The sequence below is a fragment of the Lontra canadensis genome, unplaced genomic scaffold (genome assembly GCF_010015895.1).
Source record: "Lontra canadensis isolate GAN:19392208 unplaced genomic scaffold, GSC_riverotter_1.0 scaffold104, whole genome shotgun sequence".
In the NCBI taxonomy this organism is placed as follows: Eukaryota; Metazoa; Chordata; class Mammalia; order Carnivora; family Mustelidae; genus Lontra; species Lontra canadensis.
The window spans coordinates 2,608,426-2,629,582 of NW_022631098.1; the positions used below are offsets into that span (position 1 = coordinate 2,608,426).

A 21,157-nucleotide genomic window follows, 5' to 3' on the forward strand; every position below is an offset into this window, starting at 1 on the left:
GTGGGAAGCACGGGACGTGGATTATGATGAGGAGAGGGAGGTGCAGAAGATTAGACTGGGATCCACCAGCAGCCTTATCTTCTACAGTGAGGATAAGGATGTCTCCTTTTGGATTTTAGGAGTGAATGCCAGGGACATGAGCTTTGTACCCTAGCAGTTAAGAACTACAATTTCAAACTGTGTGTTGTTTTCTTACACGGACTGTGCTCTTTCATCCCTTTGGCCTTTGCTTATGCTGTTTTATCTCTTTGCACACTCTTCACTTAGCTCCTTCTTTGCCTGGTTACCTCATGGTTCTTACAGTATTTTATCTGGGCAGGTTTTCCCTAGTATAAAATCCTAGGCTTATATTTGTCTTTGCAGAGTGAAGTGTAGGAGTATCCTTTAGGATGCTAGAAGAAAGTTAGAGCTTTTGTTGTTGTTGTTTATATGTTTATCTTGAGAGAGAGAACCTAAGATTTTCTAACATTATATGGTTGACACTGGCACTCTCATTGACTCCTATGTCAGGTGACTTGTTACAAATTATATGAGCAGTTCTCTGAGGAAGAGTGGGAGTTTGTGAATCACAGAGCAGTTTATATCAGTACCCAGACTTACTTGGCTTTCAGCACACTGCGGTGCTATTTTTCAGTTTGTTACATGTTTCTGGTTATCTTCGACATTCAGACGTTTTGGTTACCCTTGATGTGATAAAAGCATACTTGATTTAAATCTAAAGTGAAACGTTTTCTCTGCCTTCCTCTTGGATAGGTAGGAGACCCTTGGACCGCTTAACTTCAGTCACTTTCCCAACTCAACTGTTACTATGTTCAGTATGTTAGTTTCATGTATTTTTATGTCTCTAACGTTAATTGTTTCTCCACCCCTTGAGGAACAGTGCTTATTCTTTAAAAGTACACCTGCAAATTTATTTAGTTGCTCAAGACTTGTACCCCATTTTCTCATTTTTGATCTAGTTTTCTTCTCAAAATACCATTTTTTAGTAGTTCTTTCAGTGCAGATATGTTGGTAGTAGATACTTTGTTTTTGTCTGAGTATGCTAGATTTAAGTGTTGCTTTGGTTGGGTGCTGTAAGTTATCTTTTTTTTTTTTTCTTTCTTTTTTTTTTTTTTAAAGATTTTATTTATTTATTTGACAGAGAGAGAGAGAGAGATCCCAAGTAGGCAGAGAAGCAGGCAGAGAGGGAGGGGGAAGCAGGCTCCCTGCCGAGCAGAGAGCCCTATGCGGGACTCGATCCCAGGACCCTGAGACCATGACCTGAGCCGAAGGCAGAGGCTTAACCCTCTGAGCCACCCTACTATAAGTTATCTTTGTCAGTCGAGGATATTATCCCACTGTCTGCTGGGTTTTGCCATTGCTATTTGTCAGTCTTCTGTAGTAATTTGATTTTTTCCTTCTGATTTTTCTCTGAGTTCACAGATGAGGATTCATACTTCTTATATCTGAGGAAACTACAATTGATAATATCTAGTCTCTTGGGCTTTTGTTTTCTGGATCTTGTAATAATCTCCTTTCAATATTTTCCATTGCATTATCTCCGTGCTTGCCTTCTGCTTAATTCCTCAGATTTATCTTTCAACTCACCTCTGCTCTCCTTATCTGTATCTAATTGTTATGCCCAACCATGGAGCTTTAAATTTCGGTGCCCATTTTCATTCCCTTAAGTTCTATTTGATTTCTAATCGACCCTAAAAAGAACTTATTCTCGTGTTTTTTTATTTCTTCTATCTTTAGTAAATTTGAAACTTAATTATTTGAATCTCTACTATGTAATTCTGTTGACCTAAGTGTCTTGGGAATACAAACCCCCGTGTTTTGTGTATGGTTACTCTTTTCTTATGATGATGGGTTGTTTCCATGTGTTTTTCATAATTTTGGATTCTGAAGTTATGTTCAGGCCCTGTGGAAATTCTGTAGGGTAGTTTGCAAATATGTTCCTCCAGACCTGTTTTGTATTTGTTTGGCACCTGAGGTATTCCAGACTTCACTTAGATGAATTTCTTGGTTTGGGAGTTTTCTCAGACAACTATCTATGTAAACTTTCACCTGCTGTTGTTCATTTACTTTGTTGTGAATTTGGTTATTTATGTATATAAATTATTAATTTCATATTGTTGAGATCTTGAAACATGGAAAGAAGCATTGGGAATGAAGTTGTGTTTCAGTTGTGTTGTATCTGCTAATTGTGTGAAATAAAATTTGAATAACCTGAATGTAAATTCTTTGTCACAGAAAGTTACTGAAGCTGGTGGGTTTCTAGAAAAAGGAATGAGGTTATTTTGAAAAGTAGGAATGCTTTAGGGACACCTGGGTAGCTCAGTTGGTTAAGCGGCTGCCTTCGGCTCAGGTCATGATCCCCGTCTCCTGGGATAGAGTTCTACATCGGGCTCCTTGCCCTGCGGGGAGCCTGATTCTCCCTCTTCCTCTGCTGCCACTCTGCCTGCCTGTGCTCTCTGTCTCTTATTTTAACAAATAAATAAATAAAACATCTTAAGAAAAGAAAAGAAAAGAAAAGTACGAATGCTTTAGCCTAGCAATTCGCAAACTTTATGATTGCAAGAACTCTTGAAATTTGTAGACATTATTGAGGGCCCCAAAGAGCTTTTGTTTTTGTGAGTTGTATCTCTTGATATTTACTGTATCAGAAGCTAACACTGAAAAGAAATTTATAATAACTTAAAATAGCAACCTTATCCCATGTTAGCAACCTTTATCCATGTTTGGATAAAAACTCCCCTAAGAGTTTTTATCCAAAATAAAGTTTTCTGGAAAAAAAAAAGAAAGTGGCACTATTATATTTTTGCAAATCTTTTAAACATCTGGCTAAATAGGATTGTAGACAGCTGGATTCTGATAACAGCTTCTGAGTTCAGTCTGTTTGCAGCATGTTTTATCGAAGTATATGAGGAAAATCTGGCCTCCCACGTAATTGTACTTGGAAGAAGAGGAGTGTTGAAATAGCCCTCTCAAGTAATTGTGGTTGTTCTTTGATACTACACTAGAACTAACCACTGAGAATTTCTTAAAGATTAGTTGCCATTAGTTGGCCTTTTATTCTTTGTTAAAATTCATTAGTCTGTCTTGTACACTGAAAAGATCTTTTTCTTATGTGTTATTTTGAAACCTCATGCTTTATTTGGAAAATACTGCTCTGAATTATGCAGATCTTCCAAAAGGTGACCCAGTTCATTTTATAATGAGAACTTTCTACCCCACTGTCCATATTTGTTAATATCAGCACCATCCCCATTTGGGAGAAGTCTTTAAATATTGGGAAGCCATCTGGCACATGAGAGGTAAAAGTTAGCTAAAAATCGAATTTTCTCTTAAAAGCCCGAGTTTTATCATTGGCAGTACATGCTGTTGGTTGTTTTCCTTGAAGTAACAGGCTCACTTTGTTCTTATTTGAAGAAATACTGCGAATGTCCAAGACTCAGAAACCACTGCCAGTGCTGTCTAGACAAACATTACGAGCAATTCACCTATAGTTGAGGAAGTTGGGTTTATTACTTGTGGCAGCCAGGAAGATTACTCAGTAAGAATTTGTCAGGAGGGATTTATTATGGGACTTGGGTTTGTGTTAGATGTTTCAAGAGAGAGCTAAAAGAAGGGGGCTTTGTGCTGGATTAGATGCTGTGGGTAACTGGTGTGCAGATTCTGTAACTGGGTATCTTAAATCGTGTATTTAAGAAAGAATAAATGGTAAGGAAGCAGCAGTCACTCTTATTAGCCAGTAGAGGGGGCTATTTGGTCATTTGTGGTTTGGATGATGTTCCTGTTTTTGTTTAGATTCGTGATGGTCAAAGTGGTATTATCTGATGTTAATGGTTAGTTATGTTTAACTGGAGAACATCAAGGCTTAGCCTTGAGGGTCAGAGTTTAGTTACACCAAGGCCCTACTGATAGTACCAGACAAATTTTCGTCCTTGAGGGCCGCTCTTGTTTTTGCACTGTAGCTTGTCAGTTGTTTTAAGTGATAATGGTGTGTGTGCAAAAGGCGTCTGGTTCTGGTTGCATCTCAACGGTCTCAGAAGTGCTTTTCCTAGAAATAACCATTGTCTTGCACTATGCAACAGGACACTGTCACACAGAATCTCAGAGACACTTGGAGTGGGCTGAATGACTGCCCTCAGGAGATATGTCCACATCCTGATTCCTGGAATCTGAGAATATTTCCTGGAAAAGGAGTCTTTGGAAATGTAATTAAGTTGAACATTGTGAGACTGGGAGACCATTTTGGATTATTTGAGTAGGGCCTATGTCCAGTGATAAGTATCCATACAGGAGAGAGACAGAAGAGAAGATGCACTTGGGCAAGAGGGGGTCATGTGTGATCGTGGAGGCAGAGGTGAGAGTAAGATGGATACAAGCCAAGGAATAGCTGTAGTGGGCAGAAGCTGGAAGAGGTGAGGAATGGATTCTCTCCTTGACTCTTTGGAGGGAGTGTGGCTTTGCTGATGTTTAAATGTTGTACTCTGGTCTCCAGAACTCTGGGGGAATAAATGCCGATTTTAAGACACCAAGTTTATGGTATGGCAGCCTCAGAAAAGGAATAGACTTGTATTTAAGGGTTGAGATTTAATGAAATCAGTAATTTTTACTGGTTTGCGAAAGGGCATTCGTAGGGGCTGCTGACATCTTCTGTCGTAAGGAGCATGTGGAGGTGGCGAATACAAAAGTTGCTTGTTGCCAGTTCCTTGATCGGTGCTAATGCACCAGCAGTTTTATCTACTGGTCCTTTTGGGTCATAAATGAAAATGTCAAGATGGTAAAACATCTCACAGCATTTTTATGAACATAGGTTTGATCTTGCAGACTTCCTAAAAGGGTGTGGTGGCAGTGGTGGGTGATCTGTGTACCACATTTTGAGAATCATTGACTAAGGAACCCTGACCCAGTTGAAGAACCAAGAGAGAAAATGAAGAACTTTGTTCTTTGAGACTGTTTGTTAGGGCCCAGGATATTCCAACCACTATATTCTTTTTTATACTACTGGCTGACATAAACAGTAGCATAGTGTATCTTGACAGGTAACCGTTCTGTTGAACTGTAGTTTGTTTACTATTGTGAACCTTACTGTACTCACGTAAATGAGCAGGTAAGAATGTTTATCTCCCTAGGAAGTAGACCTTTTACTTGTAATAGAATCCCAGCTCAACCCTAATGTTCTCTTTTGTCCACTAAAGATGATTGGCTCTTGCTTTTGGAGATTTACCTATCAAGGGAGCAGTACGTGGTGTTGGTATCTTGTCTTTTTTTTTTTTTTTAATTATATTTATTTATTTGACAGAGATCACAAGCAGGCAGAGAGGCAGGCAGAGAGAGAAGAGGAAGCAGGCTCCCCGCTGAGCAGAGAGCCCGATGCGGGGCTCGATCCCAGGACCCTGGGATCATGACCTGAGCCGAAGGCAGAGGCTTTAACCCACTGAGCCACCCAGGTGCCCCGGTATCTTGTCTTTTAATGAGGTCTTCCTGTCTACCTGCATTCTTTATGTGCCATAGTCTTTGTTTTTGGAACTATAAAATGCTTGTTTTTTTATACCAACTTATGTCTGGAAGATCTGTGAGCCTCTTTTCTCTCCTCTGTGCTTCCTAACCTGTGCACACATATGTGCTCACATACACACACTTTATTGCACTTTGCACTTCGTCATCTATCTGTTTCTCGGTCTTTCCCTGGAACCTTGCTTTGTCACTACAGAGTTACAGATACTGATTTCCATAGATATTAAAGGTTTGACATTAGTCTCTTTACAGCTAAACTGAGGAGGACGAAATTCAGTAGGAGCAATTCATTTACATCACAGAGTTGCTTATAAAAAGGATTTTAAAGCTACTGTGTGTTTAGAAGTTTGTACTGTATTCTCACTTAATTGTTTGGGAATGTGCCATAGCAGTGAGATGGACGATCTGGCCCTGAAACCTCTAGTTGGGAGCATGAGTATTCAGGTCAGAGAAACATAAAAGAGGATGTCTTACTTACACGGACAGGGGAGATGGCCCTGGCTCTCTGAGACCAAGAATGACAGGCTGGGGAATGGGCCAAAGCTGCGAGGAAGCACAACGGAAATCACTTAGTGGGCGAATGGGTTAAAGTTGTTCTCACGAAAACCAACACCACAAAAACGAACTATTGCTGTGTAAGCAGTTAAGGAAAGTCTGCAAGTACTTGATAATATTTGGCCCTACACCCACCCCAATTGGCTTTGAACTAGTTGACACAGAAGTCTTATTTGTATCTAATAGGAAATGTGGTGTCTGGTAAGAGTTGATGCTGTAATTCAGTCTAGGAGTAGGGTTGCTCTAGTTTATTGCACTTGGTGAGAAGAGAGCCATTGTCTGCCAGCGTGAACAGGGGTTGTGTTGTGGGCATTTCCTGGTGCAGGCTCTTTGGTTGCGATTTTCTTCACTGCTGACTTACTGTTGTTCATCCACCTAACGTAGTACTAAAACATTATGACTTGCTGTCTACTGTCTTCTCTTTCTCTTGGTTTTTGGGGTTTTATACTTCTCAAATGCTTTTTAATTTATTCCTTTTTGAAAGGAGCAGAGGGTATACTCATCCCATTGTTTGTAACTGGACATCTCTGGTTTGATTTTTTACCAAGTCTTGAGTTATACCTCGGGCATTAATTTTTTCTGCAATTCCTGGAACCCGTATCTGGTACATGAGAGAATGTTGTTTCATATTCCTTTCCCCCCCATAAGTCCATGCCCCCTTAGGCTTTCTTATATTGTTGTGTCTTTCCCCTAGCCAAGATTTTTAAGCTTCGCTTTTTATAGTTCGTATTACAGAAAAATATAGGCACATTAAATATGCTGTCTCATGCCGTTTCTTGGTATGTTTTGAGGAAAGATGTAGATTCGGATCCCTTTCCTCTCCAGTGAAAATCACACATTGGTCTCTGTTTAGAGAATGCTACCTCCTCTGATCAGTGTCTAACTTGCTCTGGAGCCAGAAGACACATCTGTTTGTATAACTGGATGTCTGGCTGCCATTGACCCTTGGTAATTAGTTTAAACTTTTCTTACATGTTTGCTTTTAGTGAAAGAACTCAGTACTGCGTAGCTTTATGAGTGACATAGAACACAGTGAAATGTTTTCAAAACCGATTCAGAATTGGATATTGCCTCATTTAAATGGTTGGTATTGCCACACACATCCAATTCTGAAAGAGCTGAAATAAATGGGAAAGCTGTCTTTAGCTCATTAGTGAAATGAAGGAAACATTGTGAGTATGAGGGTGAGTTGTCATGGGAAATTAAATGGAAATGAAAAATGTTAATAATCTTAAATTGGTTTTGCAATTCATACCGATTTTTAAATATGTCAGGTTACACTGGCAGTTGGATGCTCTAAAGACTGACCTTCACAAGGAAGCACAAGCTCATCTGACAATTGAATGAATGTATCAACAAATAAATGAATGAGATCCTGTCTGTCTAATTCAGGAATTGATGACCAGCTAACTGAAAAGAGTAAAAAGGAGAAATGGGAACTAAGCCTTGGTATTTGGGTCAAGTTGTGGAAATTCTAGCATCCGTCCAGTTAAGTTCAACATTCCAAAGCAGTACCTGACTGACCTTGGTTTGCTTGTGTGAACAGGCTGTTGAAAGGAACAGATCAACTTTTTAAAAACTTTCCCCACCCAAATACTATTTAAAATATAAGCATATAACCACGACATCAAAAAAACTGACATGTGCTCAGAATTACTCATGAGGAATTCTGCATACTTGTAGTTTTAGTGAAATACTGATTCTTAAAATTTTACATTTTTAGAGGTATAATTTACACGTAACACAGACACATATTTTAAAAAATTTCCCTTATGCCCTTTCCTGTCCCCTGCCCCTCTCTGAAACAACTGGTGTTCCATTCACCTAGCTTAGCTTGTCTGTTTTAGAACTTCAAATAAAAATAATTCTGCAGTTTGTACTTTCTGGTCTCTTTTGCTCAACATGTTTTAAAAATTTATATGTGCTGTTGGACATGCGAATCATTACTTCATTTTCAGTGCTGAGCTGTGTTCCATTATGTGAAACTAAAATTTGTTTATCTGTTCACTTGATGGACATTTGCGTTATTACTACTTTTTGGCTAGTATGAAGAAAATTGTGATCAGGCATGTACAGATTTTTAAAGGACACTTGTGGTCAAGTCTTTTGAGTAGATACCTAGAGATGGAATTGCTGGATAGATGTACATGTAACTTAAAGCTGTGGTTGTGAGCTGTGGGTGATTTTGCTGCACTGGGGGAATATGGCAATGTCTGGAAAAATTTTTGATAATCAGGTTGGGTGGGGGTGGATAGAGGTCCAAGAGATTGCTGTGCACACACACAAGGTACAGGATAGTTCTGCTTGCCAAGAATTCTTTGGTTCATAGTATCTATAATGATGAGGTTAGAATTTCTGCTTTCAACAAAAACTGCCAGTGTGCCAAACTAGTTGTATTATTGCAGTATATGACAGTGTCTATTTGTTGCATGTACTCTATAAAATTTGGTATTAGTAGTCTTAATTTTTTTTTTAAAGATTTATTTATTTGACAGACAGAGATCACAAGTAGGCAGAGAGGCAGGCAGAGAGAGAGGGGAAAGCAGGTTTCCTGCTGAGTAGGGAGCCTGATGCGGGGCTTGATCCCAGAACCCTGGGATCGTGACCTGAGCTGAAGGCAGAGGCTTTAACCCATTGAGCCACGCAGGTGCCCCTAGTAGTCTTAATTTTAGCTGTTCCTAGTAGCTGTCCTGTTTGTGGTTTTAATTCATTTTTCCTTTATGATTAATGATGTTGAGCATTTTTTCCCTGTACTTTTGACCATTCCTGTATCTGTCTTTCTCCAGCTTTGAGATGACTGATATATAACATTGTGTATGTTTAATGTATAAGATAGTGAACATTTTCATCACCTCACATAGTTACCTTCCCCCTTTTTTGTGGTGAAAACATTTTAGATCTACCCTCTTAGCAACTTTCAAGTATACAATACAGTATTATTAACCAATGTTTAGTATAGTTACCATGCTTCATATTAGATGCCCAGAATATATTCATTTTTGAACTGGAACTTTGTATCTTTGGCTACCAGCTCCCATCTTGACCCCGTTCCCTGGCCCCTGGCAACCACCAATCCACTGTTTCTTTGAGTTTGACTTGCTAAGATGCCACATGTTAGTAAAATCCTACAGTTCTTGTCGTTCTGACTTGTTTCACTTATAATACTCTCAGATTTCACCCATGTTGTCACAAATGGCAAGATTTCCTTTTTTATGGCTGAATAATATTCTATCATATATACATCTCTTCTGATTTCAGACTATATTGCAAAGCTATAGTAATCAAAGCAGTATGGTGCTAGCTTAAGAACAGATCTGTGGACCAGTGAGGGGTTCCTGGCTGGCTCTGTCAGTAGAGCACGTGACTCCTGATCTCAGTGTTGTGAGTTTGAGCCCCATGTTGAGTGTAGAGATTACTTAAATCAATAAATCTTTAAAAAAACAAAAATAGATAAACAAAAATACATGGACCAGTGAAACAGAACCGAGAACCCAGGAATAAACCCATGCCTTATGGTTAACTAATATTTGACAAAGGAGCCAAAATAGTCCATAAAGGGTGCGGCAAAAACTGGATATCCACATGGAGAAGAATGAAACTGGACCCTAATTTATACACTCAAAAAAAAAAATTAAGTGAAAGTATATTAAAAATACAAAGTTAAGATTCAAAACCAGGAAACTCCTGGAAGAAAATATAGGGAAAAAATCCTGATATGGGTCTTGGCAATGGTTTGTTTGTTTGTTTGTTTGTTTTGGATATGACAACACAGGCAAAAAACCCCAAAAGTGCACAGGTGGGATTACATCAAACTTAAAAACTTTTGCACAGAAAAAAACCAATCCCTTGTTCCTCTCAACAAAACCAACAACAAAATGCAAAGGCAACTTACGGAATGGGGGAAAATATTTGCAAACTATACTTCCCAAATATTCAAGGAAACTGTACAACTAAATAGCAAAAATTTGATTCAAATAATGTCAGAGGACTTGAATAGACATTTTCCTCAGAGAAGACATAAATGGCCAACAGGTGCATGAAAAGGTGCTCAATATCACTAATAGTAAGAGAAATGCAAATAAAACCCCCCTGAAATATCCCCTTATACCTGTTAGAATGATTGTTCTCAAAAAGACAAAAGATAAATGCTGACAAGGATATGGAGAAAAGGGAGCCTTTGTGCACTGTTGGTGGGAACATAAATTGGTACAGCCACTTTCAAAACAGTGTGGAGAATCCTCAAAACAAAACAAAAAAACTAGACCTACTGTATGATGTGGCAGTTGTACTTCTGAGGATATATCTGAAGTAAACGAACTCACAACTTTGAAGAGATTATCTTGTACCCCCATGTTCACTGTAGTATTATTTACAACAGCCAAGATGTGGAAATGACCTAAGCCTTCTCTATTTTTTGCAAAAGGTTCTGTTCAAGTCTTTGCCCAGTAGAAAAACTAGACAGTTTACACAGTCTCATTCCTTTTCCACATACATTTCTTGCAAATATTTTCTATTGATCTGTAGCTTTCCTTTCATTTGCTTTTTCTTTTTTTTTTTTTTTTAAGATTTTATTTGTTTATTTGACCGAGATAGAGTGCACACAAGCAGGGGGAGCGGCAGGCAGAGGGAGAGAGAGAAGCAGGGTCCCCACAGAGCAGGGAGCTTGATGTGGACTCAGTCCCAGGACCCTGGGATCATAACCTGAGCTGAGGCAGATGCTTCACTGACTGAGCCACCCAGGTGGCTCTTATTTTCTTTTAATGGTAACTTTTGAAGTCCAGAAATTGTAACCTTTGGGGTCTCCTTCACATCTCTTTCTTTTCTTGCTAATCTAGTGCTTTTTGTGCTTATGGAAACTTCTGTTATACCAAGATGTCACTAATATACTCTCTTTGGTTATTGTCCAGAAGCTTTGTACTTTTTGGTTTTATATTCTATTGGAAAGGATTTTTTAAGTATATGGTATGAGGTAGGGATCAAGGTGTGTTTACTTCCATCTGGATTTTCACCTCTTAACATTTCTTCTTTCCCCAGGAATTTACTTTGTTTGCTGCCTAAACTCAGTTGATCTGTTTTGTTTTTGGACTTTCTGTTCTTCTCTTTTTGATCTAATATCTGTCCTTATTACCTATATTGCACTTCTTTAATTACTTTGGTAATTTTAGAGAAAGTCATGGAAATAGGCAGTGTAACCCCTTCAACTTTATTCTCCTTCAATATTTTGCCCATTCTAAGTCTTTTGAATTTCTAAGTAAATTTTAGAATATACTTGTGAGTTTCTGCAAGAAATCTGTTGGGGTTTTAATGGTGATGGCATTGATCAATTTGAGAATTGACAGATTAAGTCTATATTGACAATACTGAATCTTCCGATTTTCAAACATGGAATATGTATTTGTTTCTTTCTGGCAGCACATTTTAGAATTTTCTGTTACAGGTCTTAGAGTTTTGTTTCTTTTTAAATATTTTATGATGTGTTTGTTCTTGTTGTTTTTAAGTAGGCTCCATGCCCAGTGTGGAGCCCAGCATGGCACTTGAGCTCTCATGCTGAGATCAAGACCTGAGGTGAGATCAAAAGTCAGACACTTAGACAACTGAGCCACCCAGGTGCTATGATATGATGTGTTTTTTAAAGTTTTATTTTTTAAGAGTAATTTGAGGTTCACAGCAAAATTGAGAGGAAGGTACAGAGGCTTTCAGTATACCTCTTGTGTTCCTACATGCATAGACTCCCTCAAAGTGGTACCTTTGTTAAAATGATGCCTACATTCATAAATGCCCAAAATCCATACTCTGCGTTAGGATGTACTTTTGGTGTTATACATTCTGTGGGTTTGGACAAATGTGTAATGACACTTATACACCATTATAGTATCATACAGAGTATTTTCACTCCCGTAAAAATCCTGTGTTCTTCACCTATCAAAAATTTCTTCTGAAATATTTTAAGATTTTTGATAACATGTAACTGGTATTTGAAAAAAGTTTTTTGTTGTTGTTGCTAATGCATCCAACTCAGAATTGATGTTTGTATTTTGATTTTGTATCCCGAAACATTGGTAGATTTATTTGTTATGTTGGGATTTTTTTTTTTTTTAATTCTTTAGGATTATCTGCATAAGCAATAGTTTTAATTTTTCTCTTCAGGCTTTATGTGTTTATTCACTTTTCTTGCCTCTTGCAGTGGCTAGGACCTCCCATGTAATTTCAAAAAGAAGTGGGCAGAGTGGACATTGTTGCCTTTTCCCTGATCTTTGGAGAAATACATTTAATATTTAACCATTAAGTATGATATAGAATTTAAATTTTTTATTCCATTTGGCCCACCCAAGGTTTGTCTTAGGTTGACCTAAACATTTGGATAGGGGAAGAAAGATTAATTGCCACACTTGGCTTCAGAGCAACCTCAGGTGTCCCTCTTCTTTAGGAGCCCTTGCTGCATTCTGTGGGTTAATCTTGCTCTACCTTCTGCCCCTATGAGAGTTCAGGTGCAAGAACACAAGATCCCCAAAGAAAAGGTGGGAGAGCCATACTAGCTTAGAAGCTTTTCATGCTCCTCCAGAGCTATTGTCTCTTCTAATAACTCCATAGGTATCTTCTCCATGGTCCCTGCAAGGGACATGTCCATTATGACGAAGTTTGAATTTGTACTTCCTATCACATTATTAGTTCTTCCAGTCCAGATGCAGTCTACCAACTAGGGTCATCTTTACTATAAGCATAAAGGTTGTGGACAAAACTTAGAAAGTTCACCAAATGTCTGATTACCCATATCATAGTTGTCCTTCATCAAATTGAGAAAGTTCTCTATTTCTAGTTTTGAGTGTTTTCTTTTTAAAATTATGAATGGGCATAATTTAGTCAAATGCTTTTTATAACACCTATTAAGATGGTACATAGGTTTGATCTCATATTGGTTAGCGTGGAGTATTACATTGACGGGCTTTGTGTTCCTGGGCTAGACCCAAATTGCAAGTTAACCGTTTGAGCCTCATTTTCATCCTGTGTGAAAAGGTAAGAAAATCTATCTTTCATGGTTCAAAGATTAAATTATTTGGTTTATAGAAAGCCCTGGGGAAAGAGGATGGTTCACACAGGTGAGATGAAGATGATGGCCACAGCTGTAGATGTGTTTTGCCATCTTGCTTTCCAAAAGTAAAATGCCAGTTTACAGTTGATTGCTTTCTTTTAACAGGCTTTCTCTGTAACTGATGACACAAAGAAGGGCGGTTACAAGTAGCAGAGCACAGGATAGGGAAGCAAAAGTTAGAGATTAAAGAACAGACTTGACAATACTACCCTAATACTTGGTGCTGAATCAGGTTCCTGAAGATATAACTAATTGTCCTGTTCTCCTGAGTTTGTGTATCAGAAGAAAAATCTTTTGAGGTGACTAAAAGAGTGATTTCTGGACAGTTTTGTTCCCCCCCCCCCCCCCCCGCTTCCACTTAGGACTAGTGTGTTTGTTTAGGCCAGGAAACTGTATTATCTGGTTTGTTTCCAGTATAGCTGCCATTTGAATAGTCACGATTTCTAAAAAGCTTTGTATTGGAATTCTTTATCAAGTGCTAATTGGATTTGTAATTTTCCTAGTTTACCACATCCTCCATAAATATATTTGCCTTGTCTCTTTGTCCCAAGCAATACTGTTTTGTTACAATGCTTTGAAATAACATATTTTTAGTATTCTACTCAAGTATTTTATTAATGTGAATGCCTGTTATATTGTTGCAAAATGTTTGTCTTATTGACGACTTGCTCTCTTTCTGTTTGGATGGGGCAGTAAATAAAGGTACTTAATTTACATAAGGCTATTAAATGAAATTCTCAAGAGGAGGAAAATAATTTTAAATGCAGTTTACAATGTGGTGACAGCTGATCCACTTACAAACAAGCTCATTTAGTGGAATTGGATTGAATGAAAAAAATTCACAAGTTTTAATCACATTGTGATACATACCAAGTGGTATTCATAATATTAAGCTGTATGAAGAGATTTTCTGTTGACCCCTTCTTTTCTCTCTTCTTACCCCAAGAGGGTAAAAAAAGAAAGCGTCTTTGTCTTGCCTTCCAAAATGATTCTGTTGATTTATAGTTGAAATGGCTTTCCTTGAAAGGGAGGCAGGCAGGGTCTGAGCTGCAGTTATCAAAGGTTCTGAGAGTGTAGCTCATATTGCACAGCCAAGAATCCTCTCCCTTCCCTTGCTGTTTTCTTTCTTGGAGAGACAGTTAGCAGACTTTCTTTTTTTCTGAGAGAAATAAAATGAGCAAAAGAATATGTATGGGACAACCGAATTGCTCTTGTTTTGATATCTCTTTAAAAGTTTTTAAAAGCTGCTTCTGTAACATTGTAAGGAGTTCTGTTTCCATTGGCCATTGGGAATTAAGAGCACAGCCATCAGAAGAGATTATTCTCACATATTTCTTTTGACCTCTACAAAGATGTGTTTTCTCCTTTAGAAAGCGACTGGCAAATTCACCTAATGTAGAACATGGAGTTCATTTGTTTAAAGGGTTGCAGCCTTAGGGTACAAATATAACATGTCAGCTCTTCCAATTAATTTCTGGGAAGCTCAGGTGATGACTCTGAGATGTCGATTATATGGTATGGGTATGGGCTGTAGTTACCTTAGAAACCACCTATTAGGTTTCTGCTTAGGAATTGTGATTCTCACAGGCAATTCTTCAGGACATTCTCAGATTTGAATTTGGAAGTAGAAGACCCACTTGCATTCTTCAGAGAAAGCGTAAGTCTAAAATTTTTCTACCATTAATTCATTCTGCAGTTCTTTTTGAACATCTTCTAGATCTGGTTAAAATTTACATGAGCAATTTTTCTCATTTGCAATTAAATTCCAGTTAGACTATTTCTAAATCACTTTAGATTCTGCAGTTTTATTTCCCTAGGATCACTTGCTGCTTGCTCCTCTTCAATGCATTTTATTAATAGTCTTTACCTTGTCACTATTCTTGCACCATAATATCCTGATAACTGCTATTTTTTAATATGTTTGCACATTACTTTTTTTTTAAGTATTTTTTTTTTTTAAGATTTTATTTATTTACTTGACAGAGAGAAAGAGATCACAAGTAGGAAGGGAGGCAGAGAGGAGGAAGCAGGCTCTCCGCAGAGCAGAGAGCCCGATGTGGGGCTCAATTCCAGGACCCTGGGATCACGACCCGAGCCGAAGGCAGAGGCTTTAATCCACTGAGCCACCCAGGCGCCCCAGTTTGTACATTACTTTTATGAAAGCAATTAATTTGACTAATCCTGTGGAGAGAACTGAGTATTCTTTTGCTTGTCGGTACTGTCATTAAAGTTGCAAATGAAAACTTTTTACCATGACTAAGTTTGCAATGCTTGCTAGCCAGTAGCAGGCTTGGATCAGATCTTCAGAGGGCATTTAGAGTATGAGGAAGATGGGGACAGACTCTTTGGAATAGAAGACAAATCCAGCGAAAGAGAGTAGTTAGGGCAGAGAGTGTGAAGAAAGGGAAGAGCAGTCAGTGGTATCAAATTCTGTATGACAGGTTAATTGATTTCTCTTGGGTCTATCTTCTCCTTCCTGCTCATGGTTGTTGCCCGAGTTTAGGTCATTTCCTTTTCTTTACACACATATGTTCTGTCTGAAATACCCTTTCTCACTGTATGACATTAAGAATATCTGTTAAACCTTTAAAATGAGATTATTCTTTCTTCTTGGAAACCATTTCCTAGCTCCAGTTCCCTATGATTTCCGTCTATTATGTATAAACCAGTGTCATTGAACTTATTTACTGCCATATTGAAATGGTCTCTGTGACTCTTTCTTGCATAAGACTGTGAGCTTCTTAAGATAGGGAGTGTTTTAATCAACTTTGTACATCTAGTGTCTAACATACACTTTGACTTTAATGGAGGCTTAAAAATAAGAAAGAAATGTAGAGACTTAATAGGAGTCTTTAATTTTAGCAATGAGGCAATAATTGGTGTCCTTCCCCAGGCAATTTTAATCCAGTACTGGAGGTGGAAGGCATAGTAAAGTGGGTTGATAAATGAAGAGATGAGGGGACCACAGTTCAAGAAGGTTGGCTGTGAAGGGAGCTGGGGTTGGGTGTCATGGGGTAGCTGGTTGGGAAAGGAATATATCATGCAATTTATTTGTTCTAAGAACTGACAAATGTGAACTGGGAAATGTGAACATATTTAAAGGCCTAAGGAAAGCAGCTCCTGAACCTCATTGAAGAGACTGAAGCAGTAGGTTCGGGAGGAATAGGAATGATCAAATCCAGGGTATGGGGGAGAAGTGAGCCTTGGAAGCGCCAAGCTGTCCATGCTCTTTGGAGAACAAAAGGAAGAAATATTTAAATAATTGATTTAGAAGTGAATTTTAGGGCAGAATCCTTTATTTTTTTAATAGTCTTAATTTTTATACAAGGAAAGTAAAGTGAAGTATGTGATGATCACACTGCAGCCTGAGTCTTCTGCCTGGAAACCCTGGTATGGATCTTTATGAGATGATCCCCAAATTCTTGATTGGGAGACTTGGTGAATATAATCTCTTTGCACCAATCTCTTTGGTGGTGAGATGGATCTAGGTCTTAAAGATGGCATCAGATGTGATCTTGGCAAAGTTGTCCATGTGACAGTGCAGCATCTGGCCAAGGTGTAGCTCTTGTCAGTACCCACCATGATCAGCAGCTTGTTGGGCACAAGAGCCTAGACAATGCCAGTGCTCCTGGAGAGGAGGATGAGACCCACTAGAACAGAGCCTTAGTGGCTTGTCACCTCACAAGGGACAGTGGAGGGCTTGCTGATCTTGTTCCTCTAGTAGCCTTGCCACACAGGGACCATGGAGAGCTTGTCCAGGATGATGGTACCGTGTACAGCAGTGGCTGCCTCCTTGGAGTGCCTAACACCTAGACTCACAAGTTGGTTCTAGTCCCCCATGGTGACAAATGGCTTGAATCTAGTCTGCTGGTCAGTGTGGGTCTGCTTTTGCATGGCATAATCCTCAGAACCTCATCGTTGAGGAAATACTGAGGAAGTAGGTACTTCCCCAGGAAATACCCCCAGGAAAAACTGATCTCAGATTCCTTGGTGGGTAGGGAGAAGAGACAGTTTTCCTCTCGGGAATCAGTTTTCATATCCCGGACTCGGTGGCTTAGTTTGGTGGTGGAGATCCACACCTTGGCCTTGGCTCCACAGAAGCTGTCTTGGCTTCCCATTGCAGGACCTAGATGTCTTACAGCACTGGTGTGATCTATTGTTTTGTCTTTCCTTGGAGAAGAAAAATGCACATTCCATTTAGATCAGGGGCTTCCTCCTTTTGTTGTACTTTATTTATTTATTTATGTTAGTCACCATACAGTACATCATTAGTTTTTGATGTAGTGTTCCATGATTCATTGTTTGCGTATAACCCCCCAGTGCTCCATGCAATCCGTGCCGTCCTTAATACCCACCAGCGGGCTCACCTATCCTCTCATCCTCCTCCCTTCTAAATCCCTCAGTTTGTTTCTAGAGTATGGAGTCCATAGTCTCTCATGGTTCATCTCCCGCTCTAAATTCTCCCCCTTCATTTTTCTTTTCTTTATCCTAATGCCCTTCATGCTGTTCCTTATGTTCCACAAATAAGTGAGACCATATGATAATTGACTTTTTCTGTTTGACTTATTTCACTTAGGATAATCTCCTCCAGTCCCATCCATGTTGATGCAGAAGTTGGGTATTCATCCTTTCCGATGGCTGAGTAATATTCCAGTGTGTATATGGAGTACATCTTCTTTACCCATCATCTGGAGGGCATCTCTGCTCTTTCCACAGATTGGCTGTTGTGGACATTGCTGCTATGAACATTGGGGTGCATATGGCCCTTTTTTCCACTACATCTGAATCTTTGGGGTAAATAACCAATAGTGTCATTGCTGGGTCACTCTTGTTATACCTCGAATCAGAGCCAAGTTGAAGAGTAGTCACCAGTAATGTAAGATTGGTGGCACTGCTTTTTGTGTGTTTAGGTAGTTTGAATTGAGCAGAGTAAGGGAAAATACAACCCAAGGTGGCTTAAAGGAAGACAAAACAATGTATTAATTACATAATAAGAAACTTGATGAAAGGCTGTTGTGGTGTCAGTTCAACAGCATTGTCCGGATCAGTGTTCTATCCATCTTGCTGTTAAGACAGCCTTACTTTCAAGTTGACCTTTGTCCTCAGACTTGTCCCCTAATGACTAAAAGACCCTCTAACTCCAGACCGATCAAATGAGAGTTGCTGCTGGTGGTTGATGGAGGGGTGGAAAGTGAGGAGGGATGGAGTCTGAGCATTGTCATTTGTCTTTTAAAAGTTCCCAGATGAGGGGCGCCTGGGTGGCTCAGTGGGTTAAAGCCTCTGCCTTCAGCTCAGGTCATGATCCCAGGGTCCTGGGATCGAGCCTCGCATTGGGCTGTCTCTACTCAGCAGGGAACCTGCTTCCTCCTCTCTCTCTGCCTGCCTCTCTGCCTACTTGTGATCTCTCTCTCTCTGTCAAATAAATAAATAAAATCTAAAAAAAAAAACCAAAAAAAAACACCTGTTTAAAAAAAAAAAAAAGTTCCCAGATGAGAAAAGGTAAGAATGTAGGCGTGTGTGGTCTTGGGAAGGAACGCAGAGAACATGGACATTAGGGTCATATTTGCATTCAGATTCCACCTGTGTCACTTATTACCAGTATCATCTTGGTCACATTCTTTAATCTCTTTGAACCTCTTTTCCCATCCTTAGTATTAGTATCACAACCCTCATTTCGTCTGATTGTTATGGATCTTTAATAAATCTTACTTCTCTTTCTCCAAAAAAAAAAAGGTTCCCAGATGAGGGAGGCTCACTAGGTTAAGCAGTTAAGCATCTGCCTTCAACTCAGGGTCATGACCCCAGGGTCCGGGGATGGCACCTCAAGTTGGGCTCCCTGTTCAGCAGTGTTAATCTGCTTCTCCCTCTTGCTCTGCTTCTGCTGCTCCTGCTCTCTCTCACACACACTCTCTCTTTCAAATAAATAAAATCCTTAAAGAAAAAAAATAAGCGTTCCCAGTTAATTCTGGCCTGCAGCTTGCTAGGACTCGGAACAGTCATACCAAGTAAGATTCACTGTGAAGATTTTAACCCAACCCCTTAGCCATTTGATAGCTGGAGAAAGCAGTTCTTTGAGCAGGGAATAGGGAGGGATACAACCAATGTTGTTTGCCTGATGCTGATGATTTACAGTTAAAGAAGAACCCACAAAACACCATGTTTTGAATTCATGTGTGATCACTGTTATCACTTTGAAAAGAGCTATCTAAATTGTTCTTAGGGACAGATCTCCAGATAGGCAGTTTTATTAACTCAGTTAATTACAAAGAGAATGTTTTGGGTAGAAAGGAAGGAGGACTATTAAAGTACATTTTGTAGGCGTTTTGCCTGGAGATAAATATCCATCTTTTTAGATGAATACAAAGTAATGATCTTTGTATGTTGCCTTGTGTCAGGATTATAGCTAGTTCTTGATTAGTCAGAATTGAGTCTCTCCTTCATGGGTTATATAAAGTGTGCTCTGTGTTGTGGCTTTTGGCTCTTGTCCTTTGTGATTTTCAGATGCATTCTTCTTCACCAGCATGTGCCAAAACAGAATTTATTATTGTCCTTCCTAAAGTTTGTGTCACTTAATGGCATTACTACCTTCCAGAGGATTCAGGTTTACTTGGATGTGTTAGTCACCCAGACATTTCACTGGTGTAAGTGTCCTTGGCAAGCACATTTTCTCTTCACTCTTGCTCATAGACATTGTGCCACGTGGGGGTCTCTTTTGCTTTTGACTCCTGAAATACTACCTTAATAGGTCCTCCTTCCACCTCCTTCTATCCACACATACCTTTTTCAGTCTCTCTGTTTTAATTTATTCCTAATAGTGCTTTTGGAGTTATCATTCTAAAATACAGATGGGATTGTGTTGTTTTTGAATTCCCTTAATAGATCTCTTGACCATGATTCTTTTACTTGCTTGGTTCAATTTGCAAATTCTCTTAAGGATTTTTACTTTTGTGTTTATGAGACTGATTGTTCTGTAATTTGCTTTTTTGGTAATGTCTCTGTGGGTAGGTCTTTAAAGTACAAATTCTTTTCCTCTACTAAATATAAGACTGTGTCATTTTTTTCTTCAGTGACCTTCAGTAGTTTTTATTTTTATTTTTTTAAGAGTTTTTAAATTTATTTTAGAGAGAGTGAGAAGGGGAAGGGCAGAGGCAATAGGAAGGGATACTCAAGCAGACTCCTAGCCTAGTGCAGAGTCTAAAGTGGGGCTTAATCTTACAACATCAAGATCACAATCTGAACCAAAATCAAGAGTCAGCCACTTAACCGACTGAGCCACACATGTGCCCCGACCTTCAGTGGTTTTTACTTTTCAAGAAATTTCCCTGTTCCATTTAAGTCAACTGGATTTGTTGACATGAAGTTGCTGGTAATACTCTCTTACTAGCCTTTTAATGTCTGTATGATCTGTGGTGATGTTCTCCCCTCTCATTTCTCATACTGTGAATTGTGTTTACTTTCTTTTCCCGATTTCCAGGAGAAAGGGCTTATCAGTTTTACTGAACTTTCAAAGAGCCAGTTAATTTTCAATAAAAACATTGTTTTTATGTTTCTTTTTTTTTTTAAGATTTTATTTATTTATTTGACAGAGATCACAAGTAGGCAGAGAGGCAGGCACAGAGAGGAAGGGAAGCAGGCTCCCTGCTGAGCAGACAGCCTGATGCAGGGCTCGATCCCAGGACCTTGGGATCATGACCTGAGCCGAAGGCAGAGGCTTTAACCCACCGAGCCACCCAGGTGCCCCTTCTGTTTCTTTTTTTGTGATGACAGAACTATCCTTGTTTCGCATAACCTTTATAATACATGTTCCTTGTGTTCTGGTTGAGTGCACACTTGTGTTTTACCCTTTCACCTTCCAGTGGACAGTATGCTTTTTTGGGACAACAACTGTTACTCATTTTTGTCTTTTCCACAGTCTTGAGTCAAACTGGACTCAGCAGTAGTGGATAATCCTGTCTTGGAAGTTGACATGAGTTGATTTATTCTTCTCTTCACTATGTCATGTAG

General features: G+C 39.1%; 1 protein-coding gene and 1 pseudogene across 1 annotated transcript in view; one reads left to right on the plus strand and one right to left on the minus strand.

Moving 5' to 3' along the window:
• DDX10 (DEAD-box helicase 10) overlaps positions 1–21,157 on the plus strand; it is a 268,604-nt gene that overhangs the window by 96,038 nt on the left and 151,409 nt on the right. The window lies entirely within an intron of this gene.
• On the minus strand, positions 16,465–17,193 carry LOC116855610 (annotated as a pseudogene).